Source organism: Daphnia pulex, chromosome 6, assembly GCF_021134715.1.
Source record: "Daphnia pulex isolate KAP4 chromosome 6, ASM2113471v1".
Lineage (NCBI taxonomy): Eukaryota > Metazoa > Arthropoda > Branchiopoda > Diplostraca > Daphniidae > Daphnia > Daphnia pulex.
Genome location: NC_060022.1, coordinates 3,224,014 through 3,245,114, shown reverse-complemented (window position 1 = coordinate 3,245,114; position 21,101 = coordinate 3,224,014). Strand labels below are relative to the sequence as shown.

The 21,101-nt window shown below is 40.7% G+C and overlaps 1 protein-coding gene across 1 annotated transcript in view; it reads right to left on the bottom strand.

Annotated features, from left to right (window-relative positions):
• The window catches only part of LOC124195696 (insulin-like growth factor-binding protein complex acid labile subunit), a 29,027-nt gene extending 25,228 nt beyond the window's left edge, over nucleotides 1-3,799 (bottom strand). Inside the window, exon 1 of the mRNA XM_046590245.1 lies at nucleotides 2,995-3,799. The gene's annotated coding sequence lies outside the window, so the exon portion shown is untranslated. The remainder of the gene's footprint in view (nucleotides 1-2,994) is intronic.
• Nucleotides 3,800-21,101: the final 17,302 nt, after the last annotated feature.

Genomic DNA, 21,101 nt, shown 5'->3' with positions numbered 1-21,101 from the left:
TGCGGTGGTGGTCTTGTGGGTGGAGAAAGAATGGGGGGAAACGACAAGGGGCCTCGGCTGCCTCTCGCATCCGTCCGCGACGCGCGGCCATGTCGTCGAATAAAATAAGAAGCAATCAGCAACGGCAGTGAGATGATGAATGATTTCAATTCGGTCCGAACCGGGCAACAATAGAGTTTCCGCTCGTGCAGCTTCCACCATCACGCCTCCTAACCTACTACTACTCCCCTTGCAACCGAATTTATTATTCGAGAGCAGAAACCGCAAGCGACGTTGTTTACAGAGGGGCCTGTCTCTCTTTGAGTGCTGTTGTGAACGAGTTTGTCGGACGGCCATTTTCGAAGGAAAAAAGGGCCATTCCCGGCAAGAGAACCATCAAATGAAAAATTGATGACTTCATTTAGCTTTTAGGGTTATTTACTCTGAAAAGAAATCGAGGAGGAAAGAAAAATTTTCATATTCAGAAGATGAAAAAGGGTCCAGAAAATGTGGAATTGATTTTTCCAGGGTGGAAAGATGAAAAGAGAATAGGCCGGGTATGGAAATGGCTTTCCACACGCGAGAAAGGTCCAGTTTGAATAGAATCGGGGCCCATGAATCATTTCTCTCAGTTGAACAAACAAATTCCAACCGACAGCTGGCACATAAAACGCGCAGCATGATCGGTTTTGGCTCCCGTGATTTCGTGTCCAACCGAAGAACGGCCGCAGCCCAAGTTGCTCCTATTCAAATTTTCCCACCAAAAAGGAAGAAGGAAAAATCGAAAAGAAAAAGCCTCCCCAGCACAATCCTTAGATCGGAAAACGAGTTTTTCCCCCTTTAGATTGTGGGGTTCTTCTTCTTCGAATCCCCTTAACATAAACGAAATGGTTGATTGTTTGTGATCGCATAATCAACCACTAGAAAGAATATTTATATACACAGCAGTTGTGTAGTAGCAGCAAGGGGCTGTATCAACTGACTAGTATATATGAACCGGTTTTTCGGTTATAGCCGAAACAGACCTGGGGAGCAGCTCGGAAAACAAACCGGTTGAATGTTAATCAGCTCCTCTCTCTCTCCTACAGTTAGAGCCACCTACCTCCCAATTCACTCCCCTCTATACTGCCCCTTTTTATTTGATTTTCTCTCTCTCTCTCTATCCTTTTGCCCAGTGTTTTCCTTCATTCCGGTCCACATGATCGCCAATCCCGAAACACAAAAAAACGTGCGGCTCTACGTAACCCAACGCTATTGCATCTATTTATTTTTCTCTCTCCCCCCCTCGCATGAAAAACGAAACTTCTTTTGTTCTCCGTCGTTCATGAAGTTCTCTCTACGCAATCTAATGATTTCTTTAGATACGACCAGCATCAATAATCTAAATGAATCGACGCAAAAAGCCAATAGCCGAAAACAAACGAGTAAGCTCACACACACACACCCCTCGTCTCGACAGATCATTGGATGGTGGAGGGGAGATAAGCCCAAGGATTCGGGCGTGGTCGGGACTTTTATTCGCGTGACACGCGAGTAAATTACAAGGTAGATAAAAAAGAAAACCCTTTGTTTTCTTTTTGCGTTACCAGTTATTATGGCTGTGTAGTAGTTGTCCAACTAAATACCCATTTCCTCCTGTTCAAACAACAAGGAAAGAAAAGTAGAATGACGTAGGGAGGAATCAGAGAGAGAGAGAAACCTGACAAGCTGACCATCTGCCACGAATATGGGAGACCCAAGCTGGCACCGAATTTTTATTTTTTTCTTTTGAAGCGGAGGGGGGCCTCAGCTAAATAGCATTGAAAGCCATTGAAAATTAATGTTACGCCCAGTCCCTTCAATGAGTATTGTTGCCGACCGACGAAAGACCGAAGCTGCTATACACTACTACCTTGTTTCGTTTATTATTCATTTCCAGTCGAGGAAAGTAATCAGGCACTATGGCCGTCCAAGAAAAAAAGGCAAATTTTAACCATCAAGGTAAGTGGTAGGTTATTTCTGTTTGAAGGACGCCTGGACCTTTTTTCCTTGTCCCCCCAACCAACTAGGAGAAGAGCTAATGGGCAGGGGGGGTCTCCAACACAAAAGAGTTCTTCAGCAACAACACAAGAGAGAGAGAGAGAAGACGATAGGTACAAACTGGTACCAGAAGCGGCGGCTCTTTCCAGCTGACCGGACAAGAAGTTAGAGAGAGTCATCCGAGACTTGCAACAAGAAGAAAAAAGTTGGTCGAAATCCAATACGAAGATGAAGGGGGGAGAGAAATCTTTGTGTTACTGACTTTGTACCCCCATAATAGTACTACTACCCAGTCGTACACGTAACACATAACGTACACACAAAACGGTGATGCTATTTCTTAAGGTGGCAGACGCCACAGAAAGGATTTGAATGCCGAATTCGGGTGCTTCCACTACGGCTCATAAAACATGGGAAACCGATCGAAGGGAGAGAGAAGAAAAATCCCAAAATTTCCATTCACAACATAAGAAAAATAGAGACACGGAAGCCCTTCTATTCGGATCGTTTGGCCCGGGAATCTGACGGGTTTAACATCCCGACCGCCCACATCGTGTCGTTAAACAAAAAAAAATGGCACAGAAACACAGAAAAAAACCGACACTGAAACTATTTGTCGTGAAAAGGAGCAAACAAAAAAACGTGTCGATCCGGTCGGAACATTTTTTCTTTCTCATAAGCCAAAAAGAGAGAAAAAACCTCTTTTGCATTATTTTTCGTGCAGGAAGAAAGAAAGAAAAAACCGACAACCCGAAAAGTTCGATCCAAAAAGTTTTTGATGACGCCGGTCTCTTTTAGTTTTCTAGTTCGGTTCCTGGTTTCTTTGAGAGACCGGTTCATTAGCCTTGAATTGTTAGCAGTTGGGGAAATAAATAAATATATCTCTAAGAACGGAATCAAAATCTCATCCATCATTGGACGCGGTGGAAACAATAGAAAGAGAGAAATGGAAATCAAAGCAAAAGAGAGAGAAATGAAAAATGGATTTTTACTGACCGTGAGCGATGAATCCGGCTCCCAGCCAACACAAAACTGCAGTTGGCCTTTTTCTTCAGATATTTCTAGCTGCTGATATTCTCTCCCACTCTCTTGTGTTTGTTTGTCGTTGCAATAACAAAAAACACCTTACGGCCAAGATCAACACAATAAAGTCGAGAAAAGAATATGGCGGAGATGGCGGGAGAAATGAGGAAGAAATAATATCTCCCAGAAAACGACTCCTGTGTGCAGCACTCACTCACCACGAAATGATCTCATAATTCCCTTAACGTTTTTCTTTTCTTTTCAAGCTCAGGTGAGTCTTTTAATATATTTTTTGGTCAATTTTGCCCTCGTTGTTTAGTAACTGATAACGAACCCGAAATGTTTAGCACACACACACACAGACACCCACACACTTAATTTTTCGTTTTCTCTGTACAGACTGACGACCACACAATTCCCCAAAACTTTCGTTTCTGTTTTTGTGTAATGACCGATGATTCACACTTTCACTGGTGTTGGTTAAACGGCCTCGAAACTTGCTTGCTAAATGATGTATCGAAATAACCACAGACGACGACGACCAAAAACCACGTGCGTACTTGAGCAGTTTCGATTTGGCTGGGCTCGGTTGTGAGACGTGAAAGCAGAGAGAAACTTTTAAAATGTCTAAAACTTTTTGGGCTGGTGGTGCAAGTGTGTTTTTTTCCTTTGAGTTCACCACGAGAATTGTTTTTACTTGGGGAAGGAGCGTTGCAAACGCGTGTTGTTGACCCTCTGCCGTCCAACTATGGAATGCACAGCCAACTTCAAGGGGCTGCCCAGAACAATGCCTCCAGGTTGTGGTCGCTGGTGGCGGCGACTAGCGGCCGAATGGGAAAAATCGCGCGCGCGCGCGCGCACTCTTCGTCACCGTTTAAAATAGAAAAGAAGAAAACACTCAAAACAGGCTGCCAAATATGCGTGATGAAAATTGGCGGTATGCGAACGAACCAATTTTTTTTTCATATTCTTCTCCATTCTTTTCATTCTTTCCATTATTATATTATTATTATTTGAAAATTCTATTCCAGACGCATTGTATTACCATAATCAACTTATTTATGTTGATTTCCATAAATCTAAATGTGTCCTGGTACCTCGACCTGAATAAGAAAAGAGTCATTATACCATGCCAAAAAAAAAAAAAAAAAAATGAAAAAGAAGCGACATTTTGTATATGGATTTCCTTTCCAAAAATATTTGAATCGATTCAGTCTCCATTTTTCATTTTTTATTTGACTTTCCACGACATGCCTGACGGAATAAATACGTGGGGGCGCTGTGACACACATTTAAATATTGAATCATCGTCAAGTGACCTGAAAGGACGACCAATTACCCCACCGAATTTCGTCTATCATTCTGCAAAAGAAGCCAATAAAAAAAGGGGAATAAAAATAATAATCGATTGAATTTCTTCCTGTGGAAATCCCCAAGTTTACAAGCCAATCATCAGTCAATAATTTGAAGCTTGAATGCATCTAAACGCTACCGCCAGTACATAACTGGTACCTACCTCGTTCCCTGTGTATAGCTAGTAAAAAAGAAAAAAAACTACTGCTGTACATCGCCCCTTGAAGATAATGTGGCCACTGCTGGAAATCACCGCCGGAAGGAAGGAAGAAAATCGGAAGTTCCCCGTCAGAGTTCCCGAGTCCTCTTTCTCACACAGGAGAGAGAATCTAAGGTCCGAGAAGCTCAAACGGCAATAACTAGACAACACGTAAAAGAGAAAACGAAAAAGGTCGTCGTCTCTTTAGATTCTTGTCGTTCGATTCGATGGCCTCCGTCGTAAAAGCAATCAAGAATTCTTGAGAAAACCCATTTTGGTCGGACGGGAAACGGGACTAATTATTCATTACTTCCTCGGCGAGGGCGGCAACTATGGACCCCCGTCATCATCATCCCATCAGCCGACCTCATATAGACGAACCGGACCAACAGTCTTGTCACAGTTGACTTGCTGCACGACAACTTTGCTGCAGTGCAACTCGTTTGATTATTTCAGTCAAAATCGGTCAAAATCGAGTCAAATTATCTTTTGGTATACATCAAATGTTTAGCAGCGTTGCCATAACAACAGAGGGCAGAGGGAACACCGGATATCTTATATAGCCATTTCGATTCGTAATAACATCAATTCATTTGATGATATAGGGTCCGTTTATGTTTAACTGGCAACGCGTTTTTAATTAAAGCGCTAAGCAAACACGAGCATGTATACACAATCAGCTTGATTTACGCACACTTATCAAACCATTACTGGTGGATCATTTGGGGGCAAAGTGAAGGCGTACATGTTGGAACTCTAGAGACCCTTGGCAGCATACGGGATTGCTATGCTGCGCCGTGGTATAGACACAGAAGCGGCGTCGGCGTCGGCAGCAGAGATCCTCGGCGGATGCTTTGCCAATTTGCTTGGCATAATAACTCAGATATATATATATAAGCCCCCTTTTGGGAATTAATTAGACGTTGGAAGCGCTTTTATATGCATGATGCGCAGCACGTGAGGACACATACTGAATGTTGTTTTAGGACAATAAGGGGCGAGCCCATATATCCCTCCCCAAGTGCAAAGTAGTGTAGTACGCCAGCAGAAGCGGCGGCGGCGGCTATATATCCGAGCGTCGTCGTTGTTTACAAACTTGAAAATATCTTGTCTACGTGATCTATTTGATAAGCGAACCCCCTTTTGCATTTCGATCATGTCTTCCATTTAGATGTGGCGCGCTATAAGGCAGCGGTGGAATATGGGTGGAGTAGCTATAGTGTGTATGCTATATACCTTTTTCTTTTTTTGTCAGAGCTTATTGTAATATGATATACCTTCCGCCGGATACTTACAGCTCTCCCAAGTTTAAGCCGCTATTTGTCTCTACTCGACAACACAGAGGGCTTTAGGCCAAGGGATCACACGACTCAAATGCTCACAATTGCTAAGATTTACAGGGTTTAGATGACAGTGTACTATGGCCTATTCATGCCGTGTGTGTGTGTGTGTGTGTGTAATCAACACACTATAGCTATATACTGATTGGGCACTGCGAAGTCCAGATTACAAACATCCAAACACATTTGAACTGTCCTACATATAGACTTATTCCCAGTGCATATCTGTTACAATAACTATTGTTTCGTGAGTGTCTGTCGTGTGGGTATTGCGACACATGCAGAGACTTGCGAGTATATAATGTTATGTTGATTGATGATTGTGTAACGCTCAGGAATGTAGGTCACCTTGGCGACCAGCTTTACTTTGGGTTCCCTTTTTTGCCCAATGACCAGATGAAATTTGCCATTATCTTAATGTGCCGTTGGCAAGGCCAGTTTTTCGTGATTCAGTTTTGTCATTGCGTCAGCTAATTGTAGGAGGAAGAACACCTGGGAATATTATGTTTTTACCGGTTCGTATGCATTCCATCGGGTTTTCTAATAAAATTCTGATAAAATTTGCCGAATTTCTTTGGTGAACAACAATATTTTGATCACGACGCGTTCATTAACGAGGATAAAATTTCTTGATACATGGCTTGTTAAAATACTAGAATGACTGATGACTGAGCAATGTTGCTGATGGGCAGTGGATTTTATTTTATTTTATATTGTTTCAATATTTTCGTTTCACTATTCAATATTCTTGACTGATGGTCATGGGTGAGAAGAGGATTTTCGGAGTCGGCTTTGAACAAGCCCTTCCTCATTGAGTATGCTCAATCTGAAATTGCGAATGATTCCACCTCTCTGACCATGCATCAACGAATCACCAAATAATGAAAACTCTAAAGGTTATTATAAGATTTTTTGAATTACGCTGTATGAAGATGAATAGATTTTAAATGCAGCAACGGTAAATCTCGAAATACGGGAGCAGTCTGAGCTCGATGTGAATTCCTACACAAAGTAGAGGACGATGAATAATGCTCGCGTTTAAACATAACCTATACATTTTTCGTTCATGCCATTACGGTGCTGAAATTGAGTCATCGTTGCTATTCCCACCATTGCTGCGGCCTTCAGTCAGACTTTTCACTATTTTCCCCTCCACATTGATCCCGACATCCAGCAGCTAGCAGCGGTATAATATTGAAAATTTTCACGACATAATATTGAATTTCCCAAATTTCTTTGGTGAACATCGATATTTTGCTCACGGCGGGTTCATTCACGAGTGGAAATTTCTCGTTACTTAACTTGTTATATTACTAGAATGGCTAATGAAAAGGGAAAAATGCTGACGTAAAGAAGCAATCACGCTCATTTCATATCATTCCATAATTATAATAAATTGTCAAGATTTGTATTTGTGAGAATTTTTTTAATGCTCAACGAAATCATTTGAACTGGATATAGATGTTTACTAAGCTTTAACTTAGAATATCTAGTTCATCTAGTTCAGATGAAATACTACATGCATACAGTCTCTGATTCTTCAATTAATATAAAATCTACATCAAGGTTTTTCAAATCGGCTACACGATGATAAATCGACTGCAAATGCGGCTTACGGTAAATCTCGAAATACGGGAGCAGTCTGAAATCGGCATCAACTCCAACTCAAAGTGGAAGACGATGAATAATGCTCGCGTATAAACATAACCTATATATTGTTTTGTTCGTGCCGTTGCCGTTTTTTGTCTTAACGTGCCGTTGGCAAGGTCAGTTTTTCGTGATTCAGTTTTGTCATTGCGTCAACTCATTGAAGGAGGAAGAAAACCTGGGAATATTATATGTTTTTACCGGTTCGAATGCATTCCATCGGGTTTCCTTTCACGACGTAACATTGAGTTTGCCGAATTTAATTGGTGAACATCAATATTTTGCTCACGGCGCGTTCATTCACGAGGGCCAATTTCTTGTTACGTAGCCTGTTAAAATACCAGAATGACTAATAACAGGGCAATGACACCCATGGGCAGTAACAGTTGCTTTACTTCTAATTGACTCAAGATATTCTTTTAGTTTTGTATGATGTTTGACGTCAAGGTAAGACATTAAGGTTTCTGGATATGGACAAAGTCATTGCATAGACTAGGACTTTTGTCCCGCTCTACGCCAAACATCATTGGGGCACAAATCTACAACCAATTCAAAGGATATAATAAGATTTTTCAAGTCCGCTATGGGATGATGAACGACTATGAATACGGCTACAGTAAATCTCAAAAATTGGGAGCAGTCTGAAATCGATGTGAATTCCAACATAAAGTGAAAAACGATTAATAATGCTCTTGTTCAAACATAATCCATACATTTTTCGTTCGTGCCATTACTGTGCTGAAATTGAGTCATCGTTGCTCTTTTCGCCGTTGCGGCGCGGCCTTCAGTCGGACTTTTCACTATCTTCGCTGGATATCATGTCAGGCGCGCCCTGTCACATTGGCGACATTGCTGCTTCTTTCTTGATTCAATGTTGCTACTAAAGAAAAGAAATGCACGGCTGATCCACGGGACTGATCTAGCAGCTTATATCGTCGGAGAAACTTATTTTATTAATCATTTTAGAAATGATGATTGTTTTATCGCAAATGATATGGATTTCCGAAATGAACATTAAAAACCAACAGTTTGCCAATGGGGATAATGCATCAGACAGTCAAATTGGCTATGATCGTAAAGGTTCCAACTGCGTCCAATGAGACGTAATAACAGTAATAAATCTAACTGAATAGAAACATAAATATTAACCTTTCGTTTCGTTCTTTAGAATTAAGCTACATCACTGTGATAATATTCTCTGAAGAGAACAGGATACAACCAAAGACCATATCTGTTAGATCCACTTCTCCCATTACGATATTAAGTAAGGTGTAGAGTGAAAACATCGAGGTTTGCATTGTTAATTATACTTAACTTTAAATCAAGATATTTTCATTAACGACTGGGTAAAGTATCCAGAATATAAATCGATAATACTTGTCAAGATGTGTAGTGAATGTGCCATAAGCAAATCGTAAATACGTAGCAAAATTATTATCAATAAACTTTCCGCATGGCGATGAAAGGAACGCCCATGTAATGAATAATAGTGCCCACTTGATGGGATCTAGACAAGTACAGATTTTATAGGTCTTTACACATTTTATCATAGGATTATTGTTTTTTTAAACGTACAGCAACAAACAGCGGCTAGTGGCATTTGAAAACGGGCGACTTACCGTGTACGACTGCTCTGTGTTAGAAGGTAGCCCAGTTACGTGTTCACTTTATACTGTATAGTAATGAGTAATGAGTGTAATGAGTGCTGATTTGCAGTTCTACCTTACCACATTTTCGTTTTAGAAGCGGCCGCAAATGTAGCAGGATTGCTGCGGGGGAAAAAGCAGGGAATGAAATTTCGAAAACAAATTGGCGGTTTCTTTCAAATGTTTTAACTTTGGTAGCTATTCAAGGAAATTACGCCAGTGAAAACAACGAAATGAGCATTATCAATTTTTCCTATGCGCGTCGAATGAAGTATTGTAATTTATGCGGACTCAATTTGTGTTTTTTGACGATCTATTAATGAGGATCGAAAATGCTGTCTAAATTCTTGGTGTAAACAGTTGATATTCACTAGCCCGTAGTGTAACAATTGCTGAATTTGATTGTGCGAGCAAGCGTCACACTGCGTACGGTGGGCACTATCAGGCTTCTACTCAGGCCCACCAATAACGCTGAAGATTCATTTGCTTCGCAGACAATCAAATAAATTATTTGAAATTAAACCAGAATTTGACCATCACGCATAATCCAGACGAGTAGTGTTCCACGCTCTACCTACAGCATCGTTACTCCTCTAAAGATGAATGATATGTAACTCATAATCAACCGCCTGTGCATTCTGTAGGATGTCAAATAATGTTCATTGGACATAAACACCAATTCTGTAGGCCGGCTAAGTGCAAAACCTGTTGGCAACTCACCGTGAGGATATCGGCCCGCCTATTCCCTCTGCGGACGCTTGAATAAATGTTGGCGATGCACACACGCAATGGAATCTTTTCAAGTAACCTACAGATGTTATAGGTCTTTTTTAACGTTGTAGCATAGGATTATTGCCTACATTATAATGGTTTGAAATTCTACACGATGTCACATTTTCCACATTAGAAGCGAGCAATAAAGAAAGCACTACGGAATGCTACGATGGAAGCAGAGAATGATCATTCGAAAACAAACTGGCGTTTTCTTTAAAATGTTCCCCCTTTTATGATGACAGCAATTCAAGTAAATTAAACTTTTTAATGATGAAACGAGCATTAAAAATTTTTCTTTTACGAGTTGAATGATGCGAATTAATGCACTGGTACACAATTTTTAATTCTCATTACATTCATTTATAGAGTTTATGCGAACTAATTTGTTGTTGATGGATGAAACGGTTGATATTCACAGATTCGCTGTGTAACATATATGTGTTTAATTTGAAACTGCAACATCCTGTAATAGCTGATTTTCTGTACATGTCCTATACTCATACTACCTAATAACACAGAGCATCTTACACGCAAAGTCACCCGTTTCCTAAAGCCACTAGCTGCTGTTCGTTGATGTACCGCAAAAAAGGCAATAATCCTGTGCTAAAATGTTTAAAAGACCTATCTGGGATATAAATAACATAACATTATGTCTATCTGTACTTGAAAAGATTCCATTGCGTGTGTGTGTATCATCAACATTTATTCAAGCGCCCGGAGGGGGAAAGGGCGGCCGATATCCTCATATACGGTGAGTTGCCAACCGATTTGGCACTTAGCTGGCCTGCAGAATTTCCAGATTCGAAGCGACCCGCAATAAAGCAATGCGGAATGCCTCGAGGGAAAAGCAGAGAATGTAATTTCGAAAACGTATAATGGTGGTTTTAGAAAAGTTTTCACTTTTGTAGCCATTCATGTAAATTTAAGTGGCGAAAACTATGATGTGAGCATTAAAAATTTGCCCTTTGCGCGTCGAATGACGTATTGCAACGTATGAGTACAAGATTTGTAATTTTCTAACGAACAATTAGTGAAGATTGACTTTGCAGAGCAATGCGAAGTTGATATACAATTGATATTCACAAGCCCGTTGTGTCATTGAGTGCTGATCTTGAGTCTAGGGAAATTCCGAATTTCCATCCCCCATGAGAATTGATCCTCCTGTGGAAGACATTAACCCAAGATATGATGGGATTGATCTACCAATCAGAATCGCGGAAATTCAAACTAAATCAAACCAACGGAACTTTAGAATTTATGACAGCTGAGCATTACTCTAGACTGGTAGTGTTCATCGCCCTATTTACAGCACTGATATCCCTCGAGTAATGAATAACACGCAACTAATAATCACCCGCCCATGCATTCTGTATCAAGTCAAATGAAGTTCATTGGAGAGAAACACCAATTCTGTAGGCTGGCAAGTGCAAAACCTGTTGGCAACTCGCCGTGAGGATATCGGCCCACCTCTTCACCTGCGGGAGCTTGGATAAACACGCACACACGCCCAGCACGCATCGTCTGTGCAGGTCTGTGTGTAAAGAGATTGAGCCAATATCAAGACACGCACAATTTAAGGTGCCAAACTTTATAAAAACATTGATTTGCAACATTTTCTACTTTGCCACATTTTCACATTGGGAAGCGACACATATCAAAGCACCGTGGATTGCTACGAGAAATAGAGAAGAGAATGAAATTTTGAAAACGTAGGCTATTCGCGTTTTCGAAATGTTTCTTTTATAGCTAAAATAACGAAAACTATAAAATGAACATGAACTAATTTACCTCTGCGTGTCGATTGCCGTTGGGCAAAATACTTGTACACAATGCGTTATCTATTTTTAAATCAATTAGTGAAGATCGATTATGTCAACCGACTTCGATGGGTAAACAGTTGATATTCACAAGCCCATTGTGTTACTGAGTACTCGACTCGAATCTGCGAGATTTTTAGAATCCTTGTCCTTAAAGAAGTACGCAGCATATGATGTTGAAAAAAGTACTTCGGAGTCTAAATACTTTCGTTCCAGATCGAATTACGAGCCTATCGTGACTTAAACTTAAATTAAACCCAGAATATATTAGTTGTCCATGAATTCAGACCGATAGTGTTCAACGAATTTCTTTAAGCTTGGTAACTCCTCAATAACAAAGTAAACTGTAACTAACATTAACTCGCCTGTGCAATTCGTATCATGCCGAATAAAGTTCGTTATAGAAAAAGTCGATTCTATAGACCCACTAAGTGCAAAACCTGTTGGCAACTCACTCGAAATACGGGAGCAGTCTGAGCTCGATGTGAATTCCTACACAAAGTAGAGGACGATGAATAATGCTCGCGTTTAAACATAACCTATACATTTTTCGTTCATGCCATTACGGTGCTGAAATTGAGTCATCGTTGCTATTCCCACCATTGCTGCGGCCTTCAGTCAGACTTTTCACTATTTTCCCCTCCACATTGATCCCGACATCCAGCAGCTAGCAGCGGTATAATATTGAAAATTTTCACGACATAATATTGAATTTCCCAAATTTCTTTGGTGAACATCGATATTTTGCTCACGGCGGGTTCATTCACGAGTGGAAATTTCTCGTTACTTAACTTGTTATATTACTAGAATGGCTAATGAAAAGGGAAAAATGCTGACGTAAAGAAGCAATCACGCTCATTTCATATCATTCCATAATTATAATAAATTGTCAAGATTTGTATTTGTGAGAATTTTTTTAATGCTCAACGAAATCATTTGAACTGGATATAGATGTTTACTAAGCTTTAACTTAGAATATCTAGTTCATCTAGTTCAGATGAAATACTACATGCATACAGTCTCTGATTCTTCAATTAATATAAAATCTACATCAAGGTTTTTCAAATCGGCTACACGATGATAAATCGACTGCAAATGCGGCTTACGGTAAATCTCGAAATACGGGAGCAGTCTGAAATCGGCATCAACTCCAACTCAAAGTGGAAGACGATGAATAATGCTCGCGTATAAACATAACCTATATATTGTTTTGTTCGTGCCGTTGCCGTTTTTTGTCTTAACGTGCCGTTGGCAAGGTCAGTTTTTCGTGATTCAGTTTTGTCATTGCGTCAACTCATTGAAGGAGGAAGAAAACCTGGGAATATTATATGTTTTTACCGGTTCGAATGCATTCCATCGGGTTTCCTTTCACGACGTAACATTGAGTTTGCCGAATTTAATTGGTGAACATCAATATTTTGCTCACGGCGCGTTCATTCACGAGGGCCAATTTCTTGTTACGTAGCCTGTTAAAATACCAGAATGACTAATAACAGGGCAATGACACCCATGGGCAGTAACAGTTGCTTTACTTCTAATTGACTCAAGATATTCTTTTAGTTTTGTATGATGTTTGACGTCAAGGTAAGACATTAAGGTTTCTGGATATGGACAAAGTCATTGCATAGACTAGGACTTTTGTCCCGCTCTACGCCAAACATCATTGGGGCACAAATCTACAACCAATTCAAAGGATATAATAAGATTTTTCAAGTCCGCTATGGGATGATGAACGACTATGAATACGGCTACAGTAAATCTCAAAAATTGGGAGCAGTCTGAAATCGATGTGAATTCCAACATAAAGTGAAAAACGATTAATAATGCTCTTGTTCAAACATAATCCATACATTTTTCGTTCGTGCCATTACTGTGCTGAAATTGAGTCATCGTTGCTCTTTTCGCCGTTGCGGCGCGGCCTTCAGTCGGACTTTTCACTATCTTCGCTGGATATCATGTCAGGCGCGCCCTGTCACATTGGCGACATTGCTGCTTCTTTCTTGATTCAATGTTGCTACTAAAGAAAAGAAATGCACGGCTGATCCACGGGACTGATCTAGCAGCTTATATCGTCGGAGAAACTTATTTTATTAATCATTTTAGAAATGATGATTGTTTTATCGCAAATGATATGGATTTCCGAAATGAACATTAAAAACCAACAGTTTGCCAATGGGGATAATGCATCAGACAGTCAAATTGGCTATGATCGTAAAGGTTCCAACTGCGTCCAATGAGACGTAATAACAGTAATAAATCTAACTGAATAGAAACATAAATATTAACCTTTCGTTTCGTTCTTTAGAATTAAGCTACATCACTGTGATAATATTCTCTGAAGAGAACAGGATACAACCAAAGACCATATCTGTTAGATCCACTTCTCCCATTACGATATTAAGTAAGGTGTAGAGTGAAAACATCGAGGTTTGCATTGTTAATTATACTTAACTTTAAATCAAGATATTTTCATTAACGACTGGGTAAAGTATCCAGAATATAAATCGATAATACTTGTCAAGATGTGTAGTGAATGTGCCATAAGCAAATCGTAAATACGTAGCAAAATTATTATCAATAAACTTTCCGCATGGCGATGAAAGGAACGCCCATGTAATGAATAATAGTGCCCACTTGATGGGATCTAGACAAGTACAGATTTTATAGGTCTTTACACATTTTATCATAGGATTATTGTTTTTTTAAACGTACAGCAACAAACAGCGGCTAGTGGCATTTGAAAACGGGCGACTTACCGTGTACGACTGCTCTGTGTTAGAAGGTAGCCCAGTTACGTGTTCACTTTATACTGTATAGTAATGAGTAATGAGTGTAATGAGTGCTGATTTGCAGTTCTACCTTACCACATTTTCGTTTTAGAAGCGGCCGCAAATGTAGCAGGATTGCTGCGGGGGAAAAAGCAGGGAATGAAATTTCGAAAACAAATTGGCGGTTTCTTTCAAATGTTTTAACTTTGGTAGCTATTCAAGGAAATTACGCCAGTGAAAACAACGAAATGAGCATTATCAATTTTTCCTATGCGCGTCGAATGAAGTATTGTAATTTATGCGGACTCAATTTGTGTTTTTTGACGATCTATTAATGAGGATCGAAAATGCTGTCTAAATTCTTGGTGTAAACAGTTGATATTCACTAGCCCGTAGTGTAACAATTGCTGAATTTGATTGTGCGAGCAAGCGTCACACTGCGTACGGTGGGCACTATCAGGCTTCTACTCAGGCCCACCAATAACGCTGAAGATTCATTTGCTTCGCAGACAATCAAATAAATTATTTGAAATTAAACCAGAATTTGACCATCACGCATAATCCAGACGAGTAGTGTTCCACGCTCTACCTACAGCATCGTTACTCCTCTAAAGATGAATGATATGTAACTCATAATCAACCGCCTGTGCATTCTGTAGGATGTCAAATAATGTTCATTGGACATAAACACCAATTCTGTAGGCCGGCTAAGTGCAAAACCTGTTGGCAACTCACCGTGAGGATATCGGCCCGCCTATTCCCTCTGCGGACGCTTGAATAAATGTTGGCGATGCACACACGCAATGGAATCTTTTCAAGTAACCTACAGATGTTATAGGTCTTTTTTAACGTTGTAGCATAGGATTATTGCCTACATTATAATGGTTTGAAATTCTACACGATGTCACATTTTCCACATTAGAAGCGAGCAATAAAGAAAGCACTACGGAATGCTACGATGGAAGCAGAGAATGATCATTCGAAAACAAACTGGCGTTTTCTTTAAAATGTTCCCCCTTTTATGATGACAGCAATTCAAGTAAATTAAACTTTTTAATGATGAAACGAGCATTAAAAATTTTTCTTTTACGAGTTGAATGATGCGAATTAATGCACTGGTACACAATTTTTAATTCTCATTACATTCATTTATAGAGTTTATGCGAACTAATTTGTTGTTGATGGATGAAACGGTTGATATTCACAGATTCGCTGTGTAACATATATGTGTTTAATTTGAAACTGCAACATCCTGTAATAGCTGATTTTCTGTACATGTCCTATACTCATACTACCTAATAACACAGAGCATCTTACACGCAAAGTCACCCGTTTCCTAAAGCCACTAGCTGCTGTTCGTTGATGTACCGCAAAAAAGGCAATAATCCTGTGCTAAAATGTTTAAAAGACCTATCTGGGATATAAATAACATAACATTATGTCTATCTGTACTTGAAAAGATTCCATTGCGTGTGTGTGTATCATCAACATTTATTCAAGCGCCCGGAGGGGGAAAGGGCGGCCGATATCCTCATATACGGTGAGTTGCCAACCGATTTGGCACTTAGCTGGCCTGCAGAATTTCCAGATTCGAAGCGACCCGCAATAAAGCAATGCGGAATGCCTCGAGGGAAAAGCAGAGAATGTAATTTCGAAAACGTATAATGGTGGTTTTAGAAAAGTTTTCACTTTTGTAGCCATTCATGTAAATTTAAGTGGCGAAAACTATGATGTGAGCATTAAAAATTTGCCCTTTGCGCGTCGAATGACGTATTGCAACGTATGAGTACAAGATTTGTAATTTTCTAACGAACAATTAGTGAAGATTGACTTTGCAGAGCAATGCGAAGTTGATATACAATTGATATTCACAAGCCCGTTGTGTCATTGAGTGCTGATCTTGAGTCTAGGGAAATTCCGAATTTCCATCCCCCATGAGAATTGATCCTCCTGTGGAAGACATTAACCCAAGATATGATGGGATTGATCTACCAATCAGAATCGCGGAAATTCAAACTAAATCAAACCAACGGAACTTTAGAATTTATGACAGCTGAGCATTACTCTAGACTGGTAGTGTTCATCGCCCTATTTACAGCACTGATATCCCTCGAGTAATGAATAACACGCAACTAATAATCACCCGCCCATGCATTCTGTATCAAGTCAAATGAAGTTCATTGGAGAGAAACACCAATTCTGTAGGCTGGCAAGTGCAAAACCTGTTGGCAACTCGCCGTGAGGATATCGGCCCACCTCTTCACCTGCGGGAGCTTGGATAAACACGCACACACGCCCAGCACGCATCGTCTGTGCAGGTCTGTGTGTAAAGAGATTGAGCCAATATCAAGACACGCACAATTTAAGGTGCCAAACTTTATAAAAACATTGATTTGCAACATTTTCTACTTTGCCACATTTTCACATTGGGAAGCGACACATATCAAAGCACCGTGGATTGCTACGAGAAATAGAGAAGAGAATGAAATTTTGAAAACGTAGGCTATTCGCGTTTTCGAAATGTTTCTTTTATAGCTAAAATAACGAAAACTATAAAATGAACATGAACTAATTTACCTCTGCGTGTCGATTGCCGTTGGGCAAAATACTTGTACACAATGCGTTATCTATTTTTAAATCAATTAGTGAAGATCGATTATGTCAACCGACTTCGATGGGTAAACAGTTGATATTCACAAGCCCATTGTGTTACTGAGTACTCGACTCGAATCTGCGAGATTTTTAGAATCCTTGTCCTTAAAGAAGTACGCAGCATATGATGTTGAAAAAAGTACTTCGGAGTCTAAATACTTTCGTTCCAGATCGAATTACGAGCCTATCGTGACTTAAACTTAAATTAAACCCAGAATATATTAGTTGTCCATGAATTCAGACCGATAGTGTTCAACGAATTTCTTTAAGCTTGGTAACTCCTCAATAACAAAGTAAACTGTAACTAACATTAACTCGCCTGTGCAATTCGTATCATGCCGAATAAAGTTCGTTATAGAAAAAGTCGATTCTATAGACCCACTAAGTGCAAAACCTGTTGGCAACTCAACGCGTGAGGGTATCGGCCCGCCTTTTCCCCTGCGATACACACACACCCGCCCAGCACGCATCATCGGTGTGTGTAAAGACATTGAGCTATTATTATTAAGACACGCACAGATGGGATATTAAATTCACCCACCGTTTGAAGTCACTTTTGTCGCTTGGTTGGGTGTCACATATACAAAGGCAAAAGGTTCCTTCCTTCTTATACCCGCAATCCTCTTAGTCTAATGAAAGTTGCGCAATTGAAAAAAGAAAATGCGGCCCAGCTTTTTTTTCCCCTCCCCCTTTTACCCATCAACGTACTCGCGGTACATGTCACAAAGTCTATCACAAATAATCCAGGAGAGAGATGCGACTCTATTTAATTAGGCCCCCCCATCCTGCTATCTAAGGTAATACTGACGACTGGTTGAATTGTGATGAAATCACGTCCGGTCGAAAAATCAGTACGGCGGAAACGTCAACGTTCGTCTTTTTCGCTTGACTTTATATCATTTCGCCTGTTATTGCCGGCCCGTGCTGAATGCTGTTATTCGGTGCGTCAAACAAGCGCGCGCCTGGCCGCCGCCGAGCACAGAGAGCTGCCGGAGTGGCAAAAGAGCCAAACTGGTATAAATATAAAGGCCGGATGGATGGATGGAGGTATGTATACGTCACAGCACACACATAGTCCACTTGAGCGTTGAAACTAATTCAATTATTCAATTTATAGAAAAGATGCTTCGTACTGTAAATACTACTACGTGTACACGTCTGTAGTATAGTACAGCACACTCTGTTAAACAAGCGGAGGCTTTTCTATGTAATAATAACGGTGAGACTTTAAATAAGGACGAGGGTGTGGTCCTTTTTGTTGCCACCTAATCACATCAGCAGGTCGGCTCTCCTCTTCCTCTATTGATTTTATTTCGTTTTTTTCTCTCGACATCTTGGCGCAGCAGTTTTTGATGAGCTAAAATTCTCCCGTTGACAGATTGTATTTCGGCCCTAGCTGCGCTGGTTTATTATAACGATACAGGATTCTCCGGCTGGGCACGGTAGGGGTAGTCAAGGACGACACATACACGATACTCGCATCAGCAGTAGCTATACAGCACACACAGAGCATCTCTCGCCAGATTGACAACTTGTTTGTCTGTCGGCCGTGTTTTGTTTGCGACGCAGCAGCAGAAAAACAAAAAGGCGCGCAACTCGATATGTCATCCAATTAGGATCGAAGGTTCGCCCGTTTCTCGCGATGCTGACGGAGGAAGAAACTAATATATATATACATGACGGGGCGACCCTCAACTCTCCAATCGAGACAACGTCGACGACGTCGATGTGATTTAAAGTTGATTGGCATCGCATTTCAAGCGTTACAGATTATAGTATATAGAAATCCACAATGGAAATGGATTTATATTTATAGATAAGACGCAGAGGAAAATAAATAAAAAAAAAGTGGCCGGGCTGTGCGTGTGTGTGTGCGGAAAAGAAATAAAAGGAGAGAGAAAAGAAACTCTTAAGAAATGGCATCAAGACCATTTTCCTGCTGCTGGTCCCTTTGAAGAGACGAAGAAAAAGACTCTCGCGGATGACTGGCATTTTATATATCTATAGCTAAGGATGAATTCCGAATCAAAGTGGGAATCAAATGGTTTTGAACGCCTGTCGAAACCAATAGAGCAGTCCAATATAATTGGATGTTCTTTCACCCTTCTCTCCTTCTTCTTCTTCTTTTTATTATTCACACATTGATTTCTTTTTTTGTCATCTCGTTTGTTTCCGCTCGGCTCGTCGTCCCATCAACTCGGCCGCGCCCTTTCAATTTCGGCGATAACTTTGGCGATGAGAAGGAATGCGTCATCTATCGAATTCGAGAGCTGCTGCGGCAACCAAGCGCGAGCGACGTTTTTATTTGGCCAACATTTCAAATTCACAATTCTCTTTTCTTTTGCTTCTTATTTTCTTGCCTTTTTCTTGTTTTCTTCTTCGAGATGCAATTTCCCCACCGCCCGTCCATTCCGTGACATGAAGACGTTCGCCCCTTATCCCGCTGCTATGTGATGTGTACCCGCAATTCTTTTTCTCTCTATACACACGCAGCCCGCAGCCAACATTTTGACTTTGGCTTTGAACAAAAAAAGCGAAACATGTCAAATAAGAATTGATGTCCTTTCACATGCAGATTGACAATTCCACGTAAATTCAAGTATCGTACACCATCGGTGGTGGTAGCCAACAAAAAAAAAAAGGGATGCACGTGAACGGTCCCCCCTTTTTTATTTGATTCTTTTATTCTTTCCTTATAAGGAGGATCGATCCTGAGCCGGGCTAGTTCTTTCTCCCTACCCCTCTACTAAATGCTATGGGCCGAGGTAATATCCAGCATCGCGCCTATAGCTCTCGTCTCGGCTTTCGTATTAGCATCTGATTGAACATTCTATTCATAGAGCAGAAAAAGAGATACAATAAAAATTGCGGAGATGGCACCGCAGTTTACAGCAATGTCCTTATATTACTACACAGCAGCAGACAGCCCCACTGCTGGGCTTGACTTTGCAGCCAATCATGACATCACACTGGCCCCCTGTCTACATGTACAAAGTTCCCCCCCAACCCACCCCCCTTCTTTTAGTGTGTGTTGTGTGCATTTGAATGATTGAATCGCCGTTTTAAATCACGCGCGCTGGCGCGGACGGAATATTTAAAATCGGAAAAAAGGGTGCGCGGCTGCTGGCCTGAACTGAACGTGTAACGAGAGAAATCAAAAGCAGGGGTGTAGAAGCGGGGGGCTTTACTCGTGACGAATGTGACTTGATTAAGCCTACTGGCGAGTTCTTCTTCTTTCTTCTACACGGCCATCATCGCATTCCCATCTCTACGCGCGTCACTCTATAGCCCCCACCCGCCAGTGAGGAGGAACACATAAAACGGGTGGGGGTTGAAAAATAAAAAAGTTTGGATCTCTTTGCGTATAAGAAACAATTTGCATAATCAGACGTCGTCCCCCCACCCGCGAGAGAGAGAGAGTCTATAGTCTAGTCTGCTGCATCCGCGTCTATAACAAGACTTGTCAAAGTGAACTTTCTCGGGAGGAGAAAAAGCCAAAAACGTTCGCCGTCATGTCTCTCCTGTGTATATAGCGCGGCTCTATAGTACAACACTGGCAGCTAGCGCTGTGTTAAACTAGTCAAAGTAAAACGAGTCAATCAACCCGGTTAGACACAGAGCAAAAGTAGTAGCCAAAAAACTGCCAGCAGCGCTCTCTTCCCCACTCGCACGTCTTAGACTTTTTTCTTTTTGGGTTGGGTGGGGGGTTAAGTTTTCTCGGAAAGAAAGATGAAACATTTTTATTAGACGTCTCTCGTTTTTATGCGTCAACGTCTATTACGCCCACGTTGAAAAACTTGACGAAATAAGAAAAAGGGGTGAAAAGTAGGATAGAAACTTTGTTCTCACTTTTCGGAGAATGTTTAAATTTTTAAAAAAAGGTT